The 14,186-nt window shown below is 33.0% G+C and overlaps 1 protein-coding gene across 4 annotated transcripts in view; it reads left to right on the forward strand.

The window, feature by feature from the left end:
* cdh24a (cadherin 24, type 2a) overlaps positions 1 to 14,186 on the forward strand; it is a 210,534-nt gene that overhangs the window by 12,398 nt on the left and 183,950 nt on the right. For 2 of the 4 annotated variants that reach the window (XR_015523887.1, XR_015523888.1), the window contains exon 1: positions 3,110 to 3,182. The exons of 1 other annotated variant lie outside the window; for it this stretch is intronic. The gene's annotated coding sequence lies outside the window, so the exon portion shown is untranslated. Of the gene's footprint in view, positions 1 to 2,972; positions 3,183 to 14,186 lie in introns of those variants that run through there. One more of the 4 variants, XM_087307617.1, reaches the window with a different exon arrangement.

The following is a 14,186-nucleotide window of genomic DNA, read 5'->3' on the forward strand; positions in this document are numbered from 1 at the left end:
TGTGAGAATCTTGGCTTCATGCTGGTTCCAGTAGGTTTGCTGCAGTATTTGTGAGGATTTGGATGCAGTTCAACAGATCATTCAATTTTCCAAATGATCAACTAGAAGTCAAGTTAAAATTTGTTGCTCTTACAACTGGGATCCACGACAAGACTTTTGTCAGGTAGTGTATGTGTGTGATAAACCCTCCATTAGGTTGCCAGGCAGTGTTATGTGGTTGTTGAGGTGTTTTGTGTGGTTGATTTAATAGGTTTATAATTTTAAAGGGTCAGTTCACCCCAAAATGAAAATTGTCATGTTTTTCTTGAAGTCATTCACCCAAAACTCTTCAAAGCATTCATTAGGAGAGGGAAAAAAATAGTTTGAGGGTAGTTATTTAACCCAAGTCCTCTGAAGCGTCTTTCCACATTCATTAGGGGAGCGCGGGGCACAAAGTAACGCGGGGTTAAATGTAACAAAGTTTTAAGGTATTTGCTCAGGATTAACCATGGCATGCTTTCAAGGTTTTCACCACACTGTCAGCAGACGTCTTCCTGCCAATTATTAAAAAAAAAATTTGGCAAAATTTGGATGAGAAACACAGGATAAACCATTTTTGCAGCATAAAAGTATTTTTAATATAGTCAATATTTTTTATTTAAAAAAAAATCTGTGAAAGTATGAACGAAAAAAATCGTATTGTTGTGATCACCGTCTTCTTGGCTAAAAAAATTAAACCATTTTGAAAGATGTAAAACACACACTGTGACTGCTAGCCAGTTTTGAGGAAAACATGACACAGCTGGGTTAGTTGTAACAGGGTGTTACAAGCAAGCCACACTGTTGGACACCAAACCAACAAAATAGTTTTTAGAATTTTGAGTGTAGTTTTGAGAACTTTTTAAATAAAAATGTTTTTTTTTTTTCATAAAAAATGTTTTTATAGAAAAAAAATACTTCATTTCTAACAATGCAAATAAGTAACAAATGGATAAATGAATGATAATGCAAATAGATTCAAATGTGTTTATCCAACAAACAAGTAAATACATAAGCATACTGTGCTATGCAGAATAAAAAAGAAATGAGCCAACTACTGAGGAAATATTGCTAATATTTAAAGTAAACTGAATATAAATAATTGTGTTGTTACGTGCCTCCCCTATCTAGGGCCATGGAAACAAGCAACAATTTAACATAAAGGGGGAAAAAATAAAATGAACAAATTAGATTTAGCCAAATTATAAAATTGGAGGGAATTTTTGATAATAGAAAATATAACTAAAAAACCAAAAACTAAAGGTGAAGGCAAAAAAACAATCATCACTCTTCTGTCCCAGCTCTTTAACAATAAATCACACCAAATCCAATACACAAAACCAAGTATATTTACTTACAAATTAACAAATAATAAATAACAAATGGTCAAACATACTCAGGAGGGGATACAGCCTAAACAACAAACAAAAGGTCTTACTGATTGAGGAAGCAACTTTCTAAACTCTCAAAATAACATTAAAAAGAAATAAAAACAAAGATCTTACCTTGCTCCCTCTCTATCAAAAACAGGAGAACAAAATAAATGTATTTAAACAAAAAGTGACATCCACCTCCATACAGCATTAAACAGAAATATTCTGCGACTCTTTAGGTGTTTAACAACAGTTATTAATTATTTGGATATTCTGTACTATTATTATTATTACTATTATTTAGAATTCAAATGTTTGTTTGTTTGTTTGTTTGTTTGTTTGTTTTAAATAAACTTTTATTTTAAAAAGAAGAAATGTACAATATAAACCAGGAAGTCATCTGTAAGAGACTGGAATACAAGTGCATACAATTACAAAGTGATAAGAACAAGTAACAAATAAGAGAGAAAAGTGGAGAACAAAATAAAGAAAGGGGACATGCAAAATTAAACAAACACAGAAAGCATCTACTAACTTACTGGAAGCATGATATTTTCATAAGTTTATTATCTTGCAGAATTTTTGGTTGTTAGGTAAACGTATAGCTTTAAGCAAGGAATCAATTTCAATTAAAAGATGAGCCAATGTGGGAGAGGATTTAAAATGTTTTGTTTGTTAATAAAGAATTTCAATTTAAAGATTTGCTTTGTTGATTGTGATTTAATCTGACCAATATGATTTCGTTCTTGCAATTTTATTATTTTTTTTTTTTGGAGAATTAAAATATTGAAACTAGAGCACAGTTGGACAGTTTTAATGGCCTTTCGATTAGCACTATGCGGAATAGTGCAAAAGTAATTTTTTAGTTTCTTATAAAACACAGTATTAAAAAAATATTTTTTGTTGGAAAATTTACACTTATGAATATGAAACTTAATTAACAAAATAAATAGGCTAGGTTAATAACAAAAACTTCCTTATTCAAATTATCATAATTAAAATATCCAAAAAATACGTTTTCAAAATGCAGATTAAAATTATAGAGTAGGGCCTACCTTTTTCTTTATGAAAACGGAAGAATCATACCAAAGCTTTTAAACATAACCACAGTGCCAAAAGATGTAGGATACAGTTTCCAAATGCAAAAAACAATGTATATCAATATCCCTTTTAAATTTACTGAGAAAAAGTTTAACCGGGTGGAATTTGTGAATTAGTTTAAAAGAGATTCAAATTTTAGAAAACGTTAGAACAGAGATGTTACGTCAGAGGATTTAACGGCTAATTGGCGCCATCTAACGGTCATCAAATGCCAAGATGTCTTCAGTTTGACGGAAATTGTAATTTAGTTTGTTTGTTTTTGTTTGTCTGTTTGTTATTTGGAAGAAAACACCGAATCGGCAATGAGTTGGATACAATCGTATTTATAGCAATATTCGCCAAATAACTAAACACGACAAGATTTTTAAATGTCTCACGCAGTGCTTGTATTCTAATTGTGAATTTTACGGTTAAGTTTTGATTTCTATATCTACCCCCGCCCTAAATATAGCTAAGACATATAGCTAATTTTTATTTTAGGTGTGCAGTGCACGCGCATATCCAAGAGCTGTAGAGATGAAGAAGATGATAATGGAAGAGAGAGAGAGAGAGAGAGAGAGAGAGAGAGAGAGAGAGAGAGAGAGAGAGACTCTACGCGCTTCTCTATGCAAGCGCGTGTCTGTCTCTCAGACCTTCACCAACATAAGACACAGGAATCTCCTGCTGACATTTAAAACAAGCATCCTTAAGGTAAGATCAGCTATTTTGCTTATTTTATGTTTATTTATCAAGCGGCAGGCTGCATGTATAATATGCGTACACATCACGAGCACACATCAAACTTATTAAAGCGGAAACATGCGCTTATAATATATCCACAGGCACTTCATGGTGCATCTAACGACATGTTATATGGCTGTGAAGGATGACAGATGCTCACTGATGTGTGCTGGCTAGATGTGTCTCATGTGGATACGTGTACGTTTGGGAAATGCATGTTTTTTATTTTTCGTTTCGGATGAATGTGTGACAGATGGAGCCGCGCTGCGCGCACTGGTTACCGGTGACCGGTTACCGGAGCGCACGGACGCGTTGCGCTTTATATTGGCTGCTCATTTACTAATTGGTGTTTTCAGCGTCTTTGGGTCAGTCATTTCAGGTTCGGTCCTGTCAGAACAGCACGAGGTTAACTGTCTTAATCAAAGGCACATGGTTGCTGGCTAGTTTTTTGATTCATGAACTGGCTCAGAAACAACAGTGGATAGTTCATCTGCCCTTCTGGGGTTTGAACCTACAACCTGAGCAGCTGCTCCGGTATTGTTGAGAGCAATTGTGAGTGTGTAGAGAGTATGCTGCAGTGGAGACCGGGGCAAGTTGTCACACTTGGATGGATAGATAGATAGATAGATTTGAGGTCTGAATTATTAGCCCCTATATATATATATATATATATATATATATATATATATATATATATATATATATATATATATATATATATATATATATATATATTCCAAATTTCTGTTTAACAGAGATTTCTAAACACATTTCTAAACAATATTTTAATAACTAATTTCTAATAATTATAAGTAATGTAATGATTTCTTTTATTTTTGTCATGATGACAGTACATCATATTTCTCTAGATATTTTTCAAGATACTAGTATTTAGCTTAAAGTGCAATTTAAAAGGCTTAACTGGGTTAATTAGGACAATTAGGCGAGTTTTTATTTAAGAATGGTTTGTTCTATAGCCAATTTAAGAAAAAATGCTCAAAGGGGCTAATAATATTGATGTCAAACTGCTTTTATTGAAGCCGAAATGAAACAAATATGATTTTCTCTAGCAAAACAAATTATATAGGAGTTCATTCATTGCTCTGGTAATCATCATTTGCAAAATATATATGTACGTATATGTATGTATGTGTGTGTGTATATGTGTGTGTGTGTGTGTGTGTGTGTGTATATATATATATATATATATATATATATATATATATATATATATATATATATATAAATAATAGGAGGGCTAATAATTGTGACTTCAACTGTAGGATAAATAGAATTTTCTCTCTCTGATGGGAAATTTAAACCGCTCTAAATATCATAATGGAAGATGCTGTTAATATTTATTTAGTGCATCTATTGTTATATTAATATATTAATATTGTGAAATGTTATATTGTTATTTTAGTTTTTAGCACAGTGCTGGAAGGGCATCCATAAAACATATGCCAGAATAGTTGACGGTTCATTCCACTGTTGTGACTCCCAATAAATCGGGGACTAAGCTGAAGGAAAATAAATGAATTGATGTTATTTTATTTTGTCTCTATTTTATCATTAGCGATCAATAAAACAAGCATTATGAAACAAATTAAAACTGCCGAAATGTAAAGTAGTGAACCACTGCGTTCAATAACAGAAATTGTATTAATCCGTGTTGGGGAAAGTTACTTCTGAAAGTGTACGTTATGATATTACGTTTCTAGTACACCGTAAAACCCAAAAAGTTTAGATAACCGTAAAAAAAAACAATTTCAACAAACCATTTAAGTTCAAATATATTCCTAATGAGTACTGTGAACTTGATCCATTTGAGTAAACAAAGTAATTTGAGCTCAGTACAACCCATAAATGAAGATGACTCAAACCAACTGAGTACTGTAAAACCTAATAAATTAAGGCAACTCAAACCATTTGAGGAAACGATTGCTACAAACCATTTGAGTTAAACTAATCCATAGTACTGTGAACTTACAGTATTTAAGTTGAAGTAATAAGATATTTAATTTACTCATTGCCTTCAAAACTCTTTTCAAATGAGTAGAATTAACCTTTATTTTGAGTTAACTACACTCTTGATAAAGTTGACTGTTGGGTTTTACAGTGCATAACATTGCATTACTAGTTGTGCTTAATTTTTTTATGGAAAGTAATGCTTTACGTTACTTTTACATTCATTTTACTTGCCTTTTTTCTTTTTTTTTTTTTAACAGAGAAGCTCTGCAATTAACAACACACTGTATAACTTTGTAAACTTTGTTTACCTTTAAAAAACACATCAAATAATAATAATTTAGGATAATGTTAACTTCTGAGAACTTCTTGAGGCCAGAGCTGTACGTGCCGTTTATACAGATTAATGAAAGTTTGAAGCAAAGTGTTTGCAACTTACAGGTTTGTACTTTTTGTCTTATTAGTGAAGTAAAATGAGCATTGAGACAATCTCCTTTTACTTCCATGTGTTAAGGATAATGAGAATACGTCCAGCGCAGAAATGTAAGGCTCTGCCATTTTGGTTTCTGCTCGTTTCTGCAGAGAGAAAATTCTCTCATTGACTGTGTGATTCAACATCAATTTTAATTCAGCAATTGATTTTTTTAAAGCAAATTAATCAAACTAAAAAGTAACTCGCATTACATTTTTACATAAGGAACTCAAACGCTGGTATTAATTAATACATTTTGCAGCACAACGAATTATGAAACAGATGTGACAATTTGCTCCAGCCTTGCGTTTGTTAACTCTCTTGTTCTGAGAAGACCGTTTGAAGGACAGAATTCATAACTAAGACACATATTTACTAAATAACTAGGGAAAAGAAGCATGTGTACACTTTAAAATCTTGTTGTTTAAAATGGTCAAGTATTGAGAAAGTCCTTTTAATCTTTTTGACATCTGAGAGGCCATTGTACTGGAAAAGTTTCAGAACTTAAAACTTTCTCATTTGTACAACAACAGATATTTACTTGAAACCAAACTGCCAAAATGGCTCTCTTTTCGCCTTAATGTATTGTAAAAGTGCACTGGAAGATCACCTATCTTGACCAGATGATCAACACACATTTGCGTTTTTAGTTCCACCCATGTTGGGTAATTTCATAGGATAGAAATTAAATTTGATTAATCTGTATTTCTATAGCGCTTTTACAATGTAGATTGTGTCAAAGTAGCTTAACAGTAAATTGTTCTAGTATATTGAAATTGTATTCAGGGTTGAAGTTCAGTTTAGTTCAGTTCAGTGTGGTTTCATTTTCACTACTGAAAGTCCAAACACTGAAGAGCAAATCTAGCGATACGCAGCTCCACAAGTCCCAAACCAAGCAAGCCAAAGGTGACGGCAACGAGGAACAAAACTTCACCAATTTATGAAAGTGAAGAAAATAAATCCCCTGAGAGAAACCAGGCTCAGTGTGGCACAACCATTGCTCCTCTGCCCAAACTTCAAGTGGCCTAAATTATGCCAATTCTCTTTTATACCCCTACCCCTAATACTTGCCCTTTATGTAGTCATGTGCTCCAGCACCAAAAATATTGATATAGCGGTTGCCTAGTGGTACAATAACTGTTTTCAAGGTATACCGCGGTTTAGAAAAGTCAAGGTTTTAAAACCGTCAAAATTTTCTGCAATACTGTTTTTAAGGTATGTTAGGTTATGTTAAGGTAAGTTCCTTTTTTAAGGACAACAATATCTGCCATTTTATATTGTAAAAAAATCTGTTTTTGAAGCAAATGAAGACAGAAAAAAATCAACAATTCATTAGGCCTAATATGCTTAGTGCTCCAAAATATTTTAAATGTTTCTCAAAATAAAATGTACTGTGCTCAAAAGGGGGAATTTTTTTCACCCAGACATTTAAAAAGAATATATTTTAGAGCAGTAATTACTTCTGTTTTTTTTTACGTTGTTTTTATACATTAAACATTTTACAGAACAGAACATTCAGTGACAGCAGCGATTATAAAAAAAGAAAAAGAAAACGAGTAAAAAGTAACCCTAGATGTAAAAAAACAAAACAAAAACAAAACATACATTATTTTCAGTTTCAAAGGAGCTGGAAATACTATGTCCTGTTCAGATACAAAGTAACAGGTGCCCATCTTTGTTTAAAAAATATCCAGTATCAATTGAAGTTGAGCAATCATACGCTCCATTCTATATATAGATTCAAGTTTTTCTATCAACTGTACTATTGTTGGAGGATCCAATTTATTGTTATGGTCTTTTTTGCACTTAGTAAAAGTATATGTAGTATATATCTCTGGTTTTTATTATATATACAGTTGAAGTCAGAATTATTAGCGCCCCTGAATTATTAGCGCCCCTGTTTATTTTTTTTCCCCAATTTCTGTTTTATGGAGAGAAGATTGTTTCAGCACATTTTTAAGCATAATAGTTTTAAAAAACTTATTTCTAATAACAGATTTATTTTATCTTTACCATGATGACAGTAAATAATATTTTACTTGATATTTTTCAAGACACTTCTATACAGCTTAAAGTGACATTTAAAAGCTTAACTATAAGGTGAACTAGGCTGTTTAGGGTAATTAGGCAAGTTATTCTATACCGATGGTTTGTTTCTGTAGACTATCGAGAGAAAAAAATTAGCTTAAAGGGGCTAATAATTTTGTCCCAAAAATAGTTTTTAAAAAATTTAAAACTGCTTTTATTCTAGCCGAAATAAAACAAATAAGACTTTTTCTAGAAGAAAAAATATTATCAGACATACTGTGAAAATTTTCTTTGCTCTGTCAAATATCATTTAGGAAATATTTAAAAAAGAAAAAATTTTTAAAAAAGTTGGCTAATAATTCTGACTTCAACTGTATATCCTGGGGGAACCCTTCAAGCAAGAAAAACAGGGGAGTAAAAGGTAAATCTAACTGCGTCATTTTCATTATCTCAATCTTTACCCTTTGCCAAAATGCAAGTATTTTCGGACATTCCCAACATATATGTGCATTATTACCTACATTCTTGTAACCCCTCCAGCATTCCTCTGACTGTGGACTGTTAGCATCTTTTGAGACCATCAGTGTTCTAAAAAACCTAATTTTTGTTTTCCAGTTGAACTCTTTCCAATTATGGCTTTTGATCCCCTTATGAGATTCTGAACTTATGTTTTCCCAAATATCATCCTCAATTTTTTTCAATAAGTTCGGATTCCCATTTTGCCCTAATATGAAGGGTGTTATCTGTTGAATCCAGAATTAGTCTATTATATATCTGTGATATGTGTCATTTATGTAGTCCTTTTTGTTTCTTTATATAAAATACTGTTCTACATTAGTTGGGACTTTTTGGAATATTACCTTTTTAGAGCAGTAATTACAATACAATGATACCGTGAAACCATTATATTTTTCTTATACTGGCCCATGCCTTCCTAATAACAAATAAAAATAAGCAGTGTACTTTACTACTTTGCAAATGTCAACAAAATGCAGTATTCACAACTGAAAAGCGCGTTCAGTGTGATCGGCCCGGCTGGCAATGTTATTTTATGCTGTATTTGGACAAGAGCTGTTCATTTTCAGCTCAAAAGTGTTTGTAATTCTGGGTGTTCTCAGGCTTCTGTTTCAACTGGTGGATCATGTTGCAAGAAGCACGAAATGTGCTGTGCGTTTACACTCATATTCATGTAACCACAAGTAAACAACTCTAACCTTATAACAGGCGTGCTGTAAAAAGCAAATTCACCACCACCAGATATTTCTGACAAGCTGGCCTATTCTGTCAAGTCGTGAGGTCAGAATTTCAGTATTTAAAAAATGTTGTATTGTAGTATTTTGCAGCGGCTATTATTAGGCCTGTCACAAATATCAATATATGGACTTATCGCACATGGACATGACCTCAATCATTTGCAATATTGCTCATGCATAAAAACCAATTCTAGCAACATTTTACCTGATTGTGCCACATCTCTATCTTTATTGGAGGTGTCAGTGTGGTTAAAAAAACACTATAGTATTTACTATAAATTACTACAGTATATTTTCATGTTACTTCTTACCTTGTACTTGTGTGTTAACATTTATTATTATTTATTTAGGATATTTTCACGTTCTGATTATGATGCCTTATTATTAAATTGTTAAAATGACTATAATTAAATATTCTTAAGAATAAAATACTCTGTGTAAAATGGTGTTAAAATGACAATAATATCGTTTATCTCAATATATTTTGGTTCAATATATTATTCAACAAAAAATAGATATCGTGACAAGCCTAGCTAAGTGATTATTGTTTGGAAAATGTAGTAATTTTTAACATTTAAAGGTCTCCTTGCTCATTTTGCATCAGTGTTGCTGCTGTAGCTTGTGTGTAAATTTCTTATACCCCTTTTGCTTGTAATGTGGTCCAGAAAAATCTTAATTTGAACTAAGGGGTAAGTGTAAAGAGAATTAGGCCTGTCTCAATAATCAATATATTGACTTATCGCACAACACATGGACATAACCTCATTCATTTTGGTGATACAATATATAACGCCCATTCTAGCGAAATTTTAGCTGATTGTGCAACATCTCTATCTCTATTGGAGGTGTCAGTTGTCAGTATGGCAAAAAAAACACATAGTATTTACTATAAATTACTATAGTATTTTTCATCTGACAGCTGAAAATAGATCTGGTTGCAGATATCACAGCCTCTGTTATTTTTTCCTTGCTCTTTTTTTTTTTTTGTTAACATTTTATTAAGGATATGCATTTTCACATTCTGATTCCAATGCCCCATTGTTAAATTGTTAAAATGACTATAATTAAATATGCTTAATAATAAAATATTGTGCATAAAATAGCACAAAAAAGTTTTGGTGCAATATATCATTTAACAAAATATATCTTGACTGGCCTAGCTATTGTAAGTGACTATCGTTTGCAAATTTAGTAATTTTTGTAACATTTGAGGATCTCTTTGCTCATTTTGCAGTCATGTTGCTGCTGTAGCTGGTGATTTCAGGAAAATTTCTCAAACTTCTTATCTTTATTTGTTTTGTGGTACAGAAAAATGTTCATTTCAGAGGGGTAAATGTAAAAGCTAAGGGGTAGAATTAGAACTTGAGCTTATGTAGATACCATTGTGAACGCATGGCCCAGCAGGCAATGGGGGAAATATTTATTTGGGGTCTGGAAACGGCAGATCTAGCATATCAAATAGATACTGTAAATATTTAACAGACAATTTTCAAATTTTTTATAAGGAGATTACTTTGATGGACATTTTTAAAAAAGGTACCACCAGAAAGAATTTTAAATTATTTATCAAAAATTGAACTGAAAAATCATATTTAACTTTTAATATATTTTTGTGTAAATTTTATTTATTTATATTTTATGTTTTTGTCTAAGTAACAGTTTGTATTGTAATATGAATTTGTTTTAATCATGTAATATTTTTATGTATAGCCTTTTTGCCATAAAATAGCCATAAGTTGCTAATGTGGCAATAAATAAATAATAAATAAATAAATAAATAGACAATTTACTTATAAAATAATATTAATAATAATAATAATAATAATAATAATAAACTTTATTTGTATAGCACTTTTCCAACATACATGCAACTCAAAGTGCCTCATAAACAACAACAAAAGCATTAAAATAGACCACAAAAACTTATCACATATACTGAAATAAAAGGTAATAATAAAATAAAAATAGGTGTTTGCATGTTAAAAAACACTGTAAAAATATCCGTAAATAAACAGTTTTCTGTTTTTTGATTCATGTTTTTTGTTTATGCTTTTGAATTGCGTTATGGGATCTAGATCTTTCTTCGAACAACTTTTAACCAAAAAAAGTGACTTTTATGAACATTTGTTATAGTTTAAAGTGCTATATTGTCTAGGTTGGTGTTGTATATTATGCTACAAAAACCTTGTAATAAGCTGCCAGTACATTTTTTGTCATTGTACAGAATTACACCCACTGCCCACTCCTCTGGCATTAGGTGTCCTAAACTGCTTGTTAACGCAAATTTCTAATCAGCCAATCACATGGCTGCGACTTGATGCATTTAGGCACGTAGACATGGTCATGACGATCTACTGCAGTTCAAACCAAGCATCAGAATGGGGAAGAAAGATGATATAAGCGACTTTAAACGTGGCATGGTTGTTGGTGCCAGATGGGCTGGTCTGAGTATTTCAGAAACTGCCGATCTACTGGGATTTTCTCTGGGATCTCAAGGGTTTACCAAGAATGGTCAGAAAAAAAGAAAATATCCAGCAGGCGGCAATTCAAATGCCTTGTTGATGCCAGAGGAGATTAGCCAGACTGGTTTGTGCTGATAGAAAGGCAACAGTAACTCAAACAACAACCGAGGTATGCAGAAGAGCAGCTCTGAACGCACAACACGTCCAACCTTGAAGCAGATGGGCTACAGCAGCAGAAGACCACACCGGGTGCCACTCCTGTCACCTAAGATCAGGAAACTGAGGCTGCAATTTGCACAGGCTCACCAAAATTAGATAACAGAAAATTGGAAAAACAAATCTGCCGCAACTGCTTGATGCTATCATCTCAATTTGGACCAAAATCTCTGAGAAATATTTCCAGTACCTTGTTGAATATATTGCATGAAGGATTAAGGCAGTTCTGAAGGCAAAAGTGGGTCCAACCCGGTACAAGAAAGGTGTACCTAATAAAGTGGCCAGTGAGTGTATTTATAAATTATTTCTTATACATTATATTGTTTAAAAATACTAAAATGTCAACAAAAGTCCATTTGTTAAACTGTAGAGGTTAATGTTTAACTTCAAAAGTGGACAACGCAGAGATCAACATCCCATAATGCAATTCATAACCATAAATAACCAGAAAACACTTTTTTCCACAGTATTTTCGCAGTGTAGCCTTATCGTTATGGTAAATTTATACACTGTGAGCGCATATTTTAATAGATGCCTAAGCTTGAACATACAAGTATGTGTAATCTTTCATGATCATCCATTTATTGGTGCAGGAATGCAAACTTGTCACTTTCGGCACAGTTTCTTCTTATTTAGCTTGTCTTTTAGAATCACACGTGTTAAAATACTGCAGCCCATAGCATCAGAATCCACCCATTGTGCCTCAAAATATTCAAAACAGAAATAAGTTTGGTTATTAAATGAGATGTAATTGAAATAAATATATGAGTTTGGCATACAGTAGAATAAAAGCCTGCTTTAATTATGATTCTGACACCTTATCTATACACTGGACACGATCTGGACATGTATAGCAGATTAATGTCTCTTGTCAGAAGTAGTTAGCGTGAGTGCAGTACATCAGACACGGACAGGTGCATCAGTTTACTCTCTGGGGATTTGTTATGTCTTGCCATGTCACATCATTCATTCAAGACATTGAAGGTGCGTCCCGAAGCACATGCTTAAGCACTATTTTACGCCATTTTGTAGTGTAAAGAGTTGAGTTGCACAATTTATCATTCAGCATCAGTATTGCAATAGTCACATTGCAGGATCTGCTGTGTTGAATTGGGATTACAGTTGCGAAGGAGCCACAGTCATTGAAGATTTTTACTGTAATGGAGAAAAAGTGGATCATTTCCTTGTGTTTTTAAAGTCTGTGACTTAGAAACGGCGTATCAGAAGAGTTTAAAGCATTCATGAACAAGAAATTGTACCATTGTGTAATTTTGTAAAAATTATTTTGCTAACAACATGCTAATTAATGCTAGAAACATGCTAGTAACATGCTAATTCATGCTAGAATCATACTAACAACATGCTAATTAATGCTAGAAACATGCTAGTAACATGCTAATTCATGCTAGAATCATAATTACAACATGCTAATTAATGCTAGAAACATGCTAGTAACATGCTAATTCATGCTAGAATCATACTAACAACATGCTAATTCATGCTAAAAACATGCTGGTAACATGCTAATCCATGCTAGAAACATGCTAGTAAATTGCTCATTCATGCTAGAATCATACTAACAACATGCTAATTCATGCTAGAAACATGCTGGTAACATGCTAATCCATGCTAGAAACATGCTAGTAACATGCTAATTCATGCTAGAATCATACTAACAACATGCTAATTCATGCTAGAAACATGCTGGTAACAGGCTAATTCATGCTAGAATCATACTAAAAACATGCTAATTCATGGTAGAAACATGCTAGTAACATGCTAATTCATGCTAGAATCATGCTAACAACATGCTTTTTCATGCTAGTAACATGCTAATTCATGCTAGAAACATGCTAGTAACATGCTATTTTATACTAGAATCATACTAATAACATGCTAATCCATGCTAGAAACATGCTAGCAACGTGCTAATTCATGCTAGAATCATGCTAGTAACATGCCAGTTCATTCTAGAATCATACTAGTAACATGCTAATTCATGCTAGAATTATGCTAACAACATGATAATTCAAGCTAGAATCATGCTAGTAATATGTTAGCAACACCTTAGCAACAACCTAGCGAACGCCTAGCAACCACCTAGCAACACCTTAGCAACCACCTAACAACAGCCTGGTAAGGCCTTAGCAACTGCCTAGCAACCACTCAGAACACCCTAGCAACCACATATTAACACCTTAGCAACCACCTAGCAACACCTTAGCAACCGCATAGCAACACCTTAGCGAGCACTCAGAACACTCTAGCAACCACATAGCAACGCCTTAGCAAACACCTAGCAACACCTTAGCGAACACCTTAACAACCAGTCAAAACACACTAGCAACTACAGTATCTAGCAACCACTCAGAACACCATAGCAACCACTTAGAACACCCTAGCAAGCACTCAGAAAACCCTAGCAACGCCTTAGCAACCATTCAGAACCCCCTATTAACCGCCTAGCAAGAAACATGCCAATCCATACTAGAAAAATGCTAACATGTACTTGTCTATGCCGACTGTTTCAAACTTCATGACAACTACTTCAGTTATTTACACTTTAAAACCACTT

This window comes from Danio rerio, chromosome 23, assembly GCF_052040795.2.
Source record: "Danio rerio strain M-AB ecotype USA chromosome 23, GRCz13ab, whole genome shotgun sequence".
NCBI classification, from domain to species: domain Eukaryota; kingdom Metazoa; phylum Chordata; class Actinopteri; order Cypriniformes; family Danionidae; genus Danio; species Danio rerio.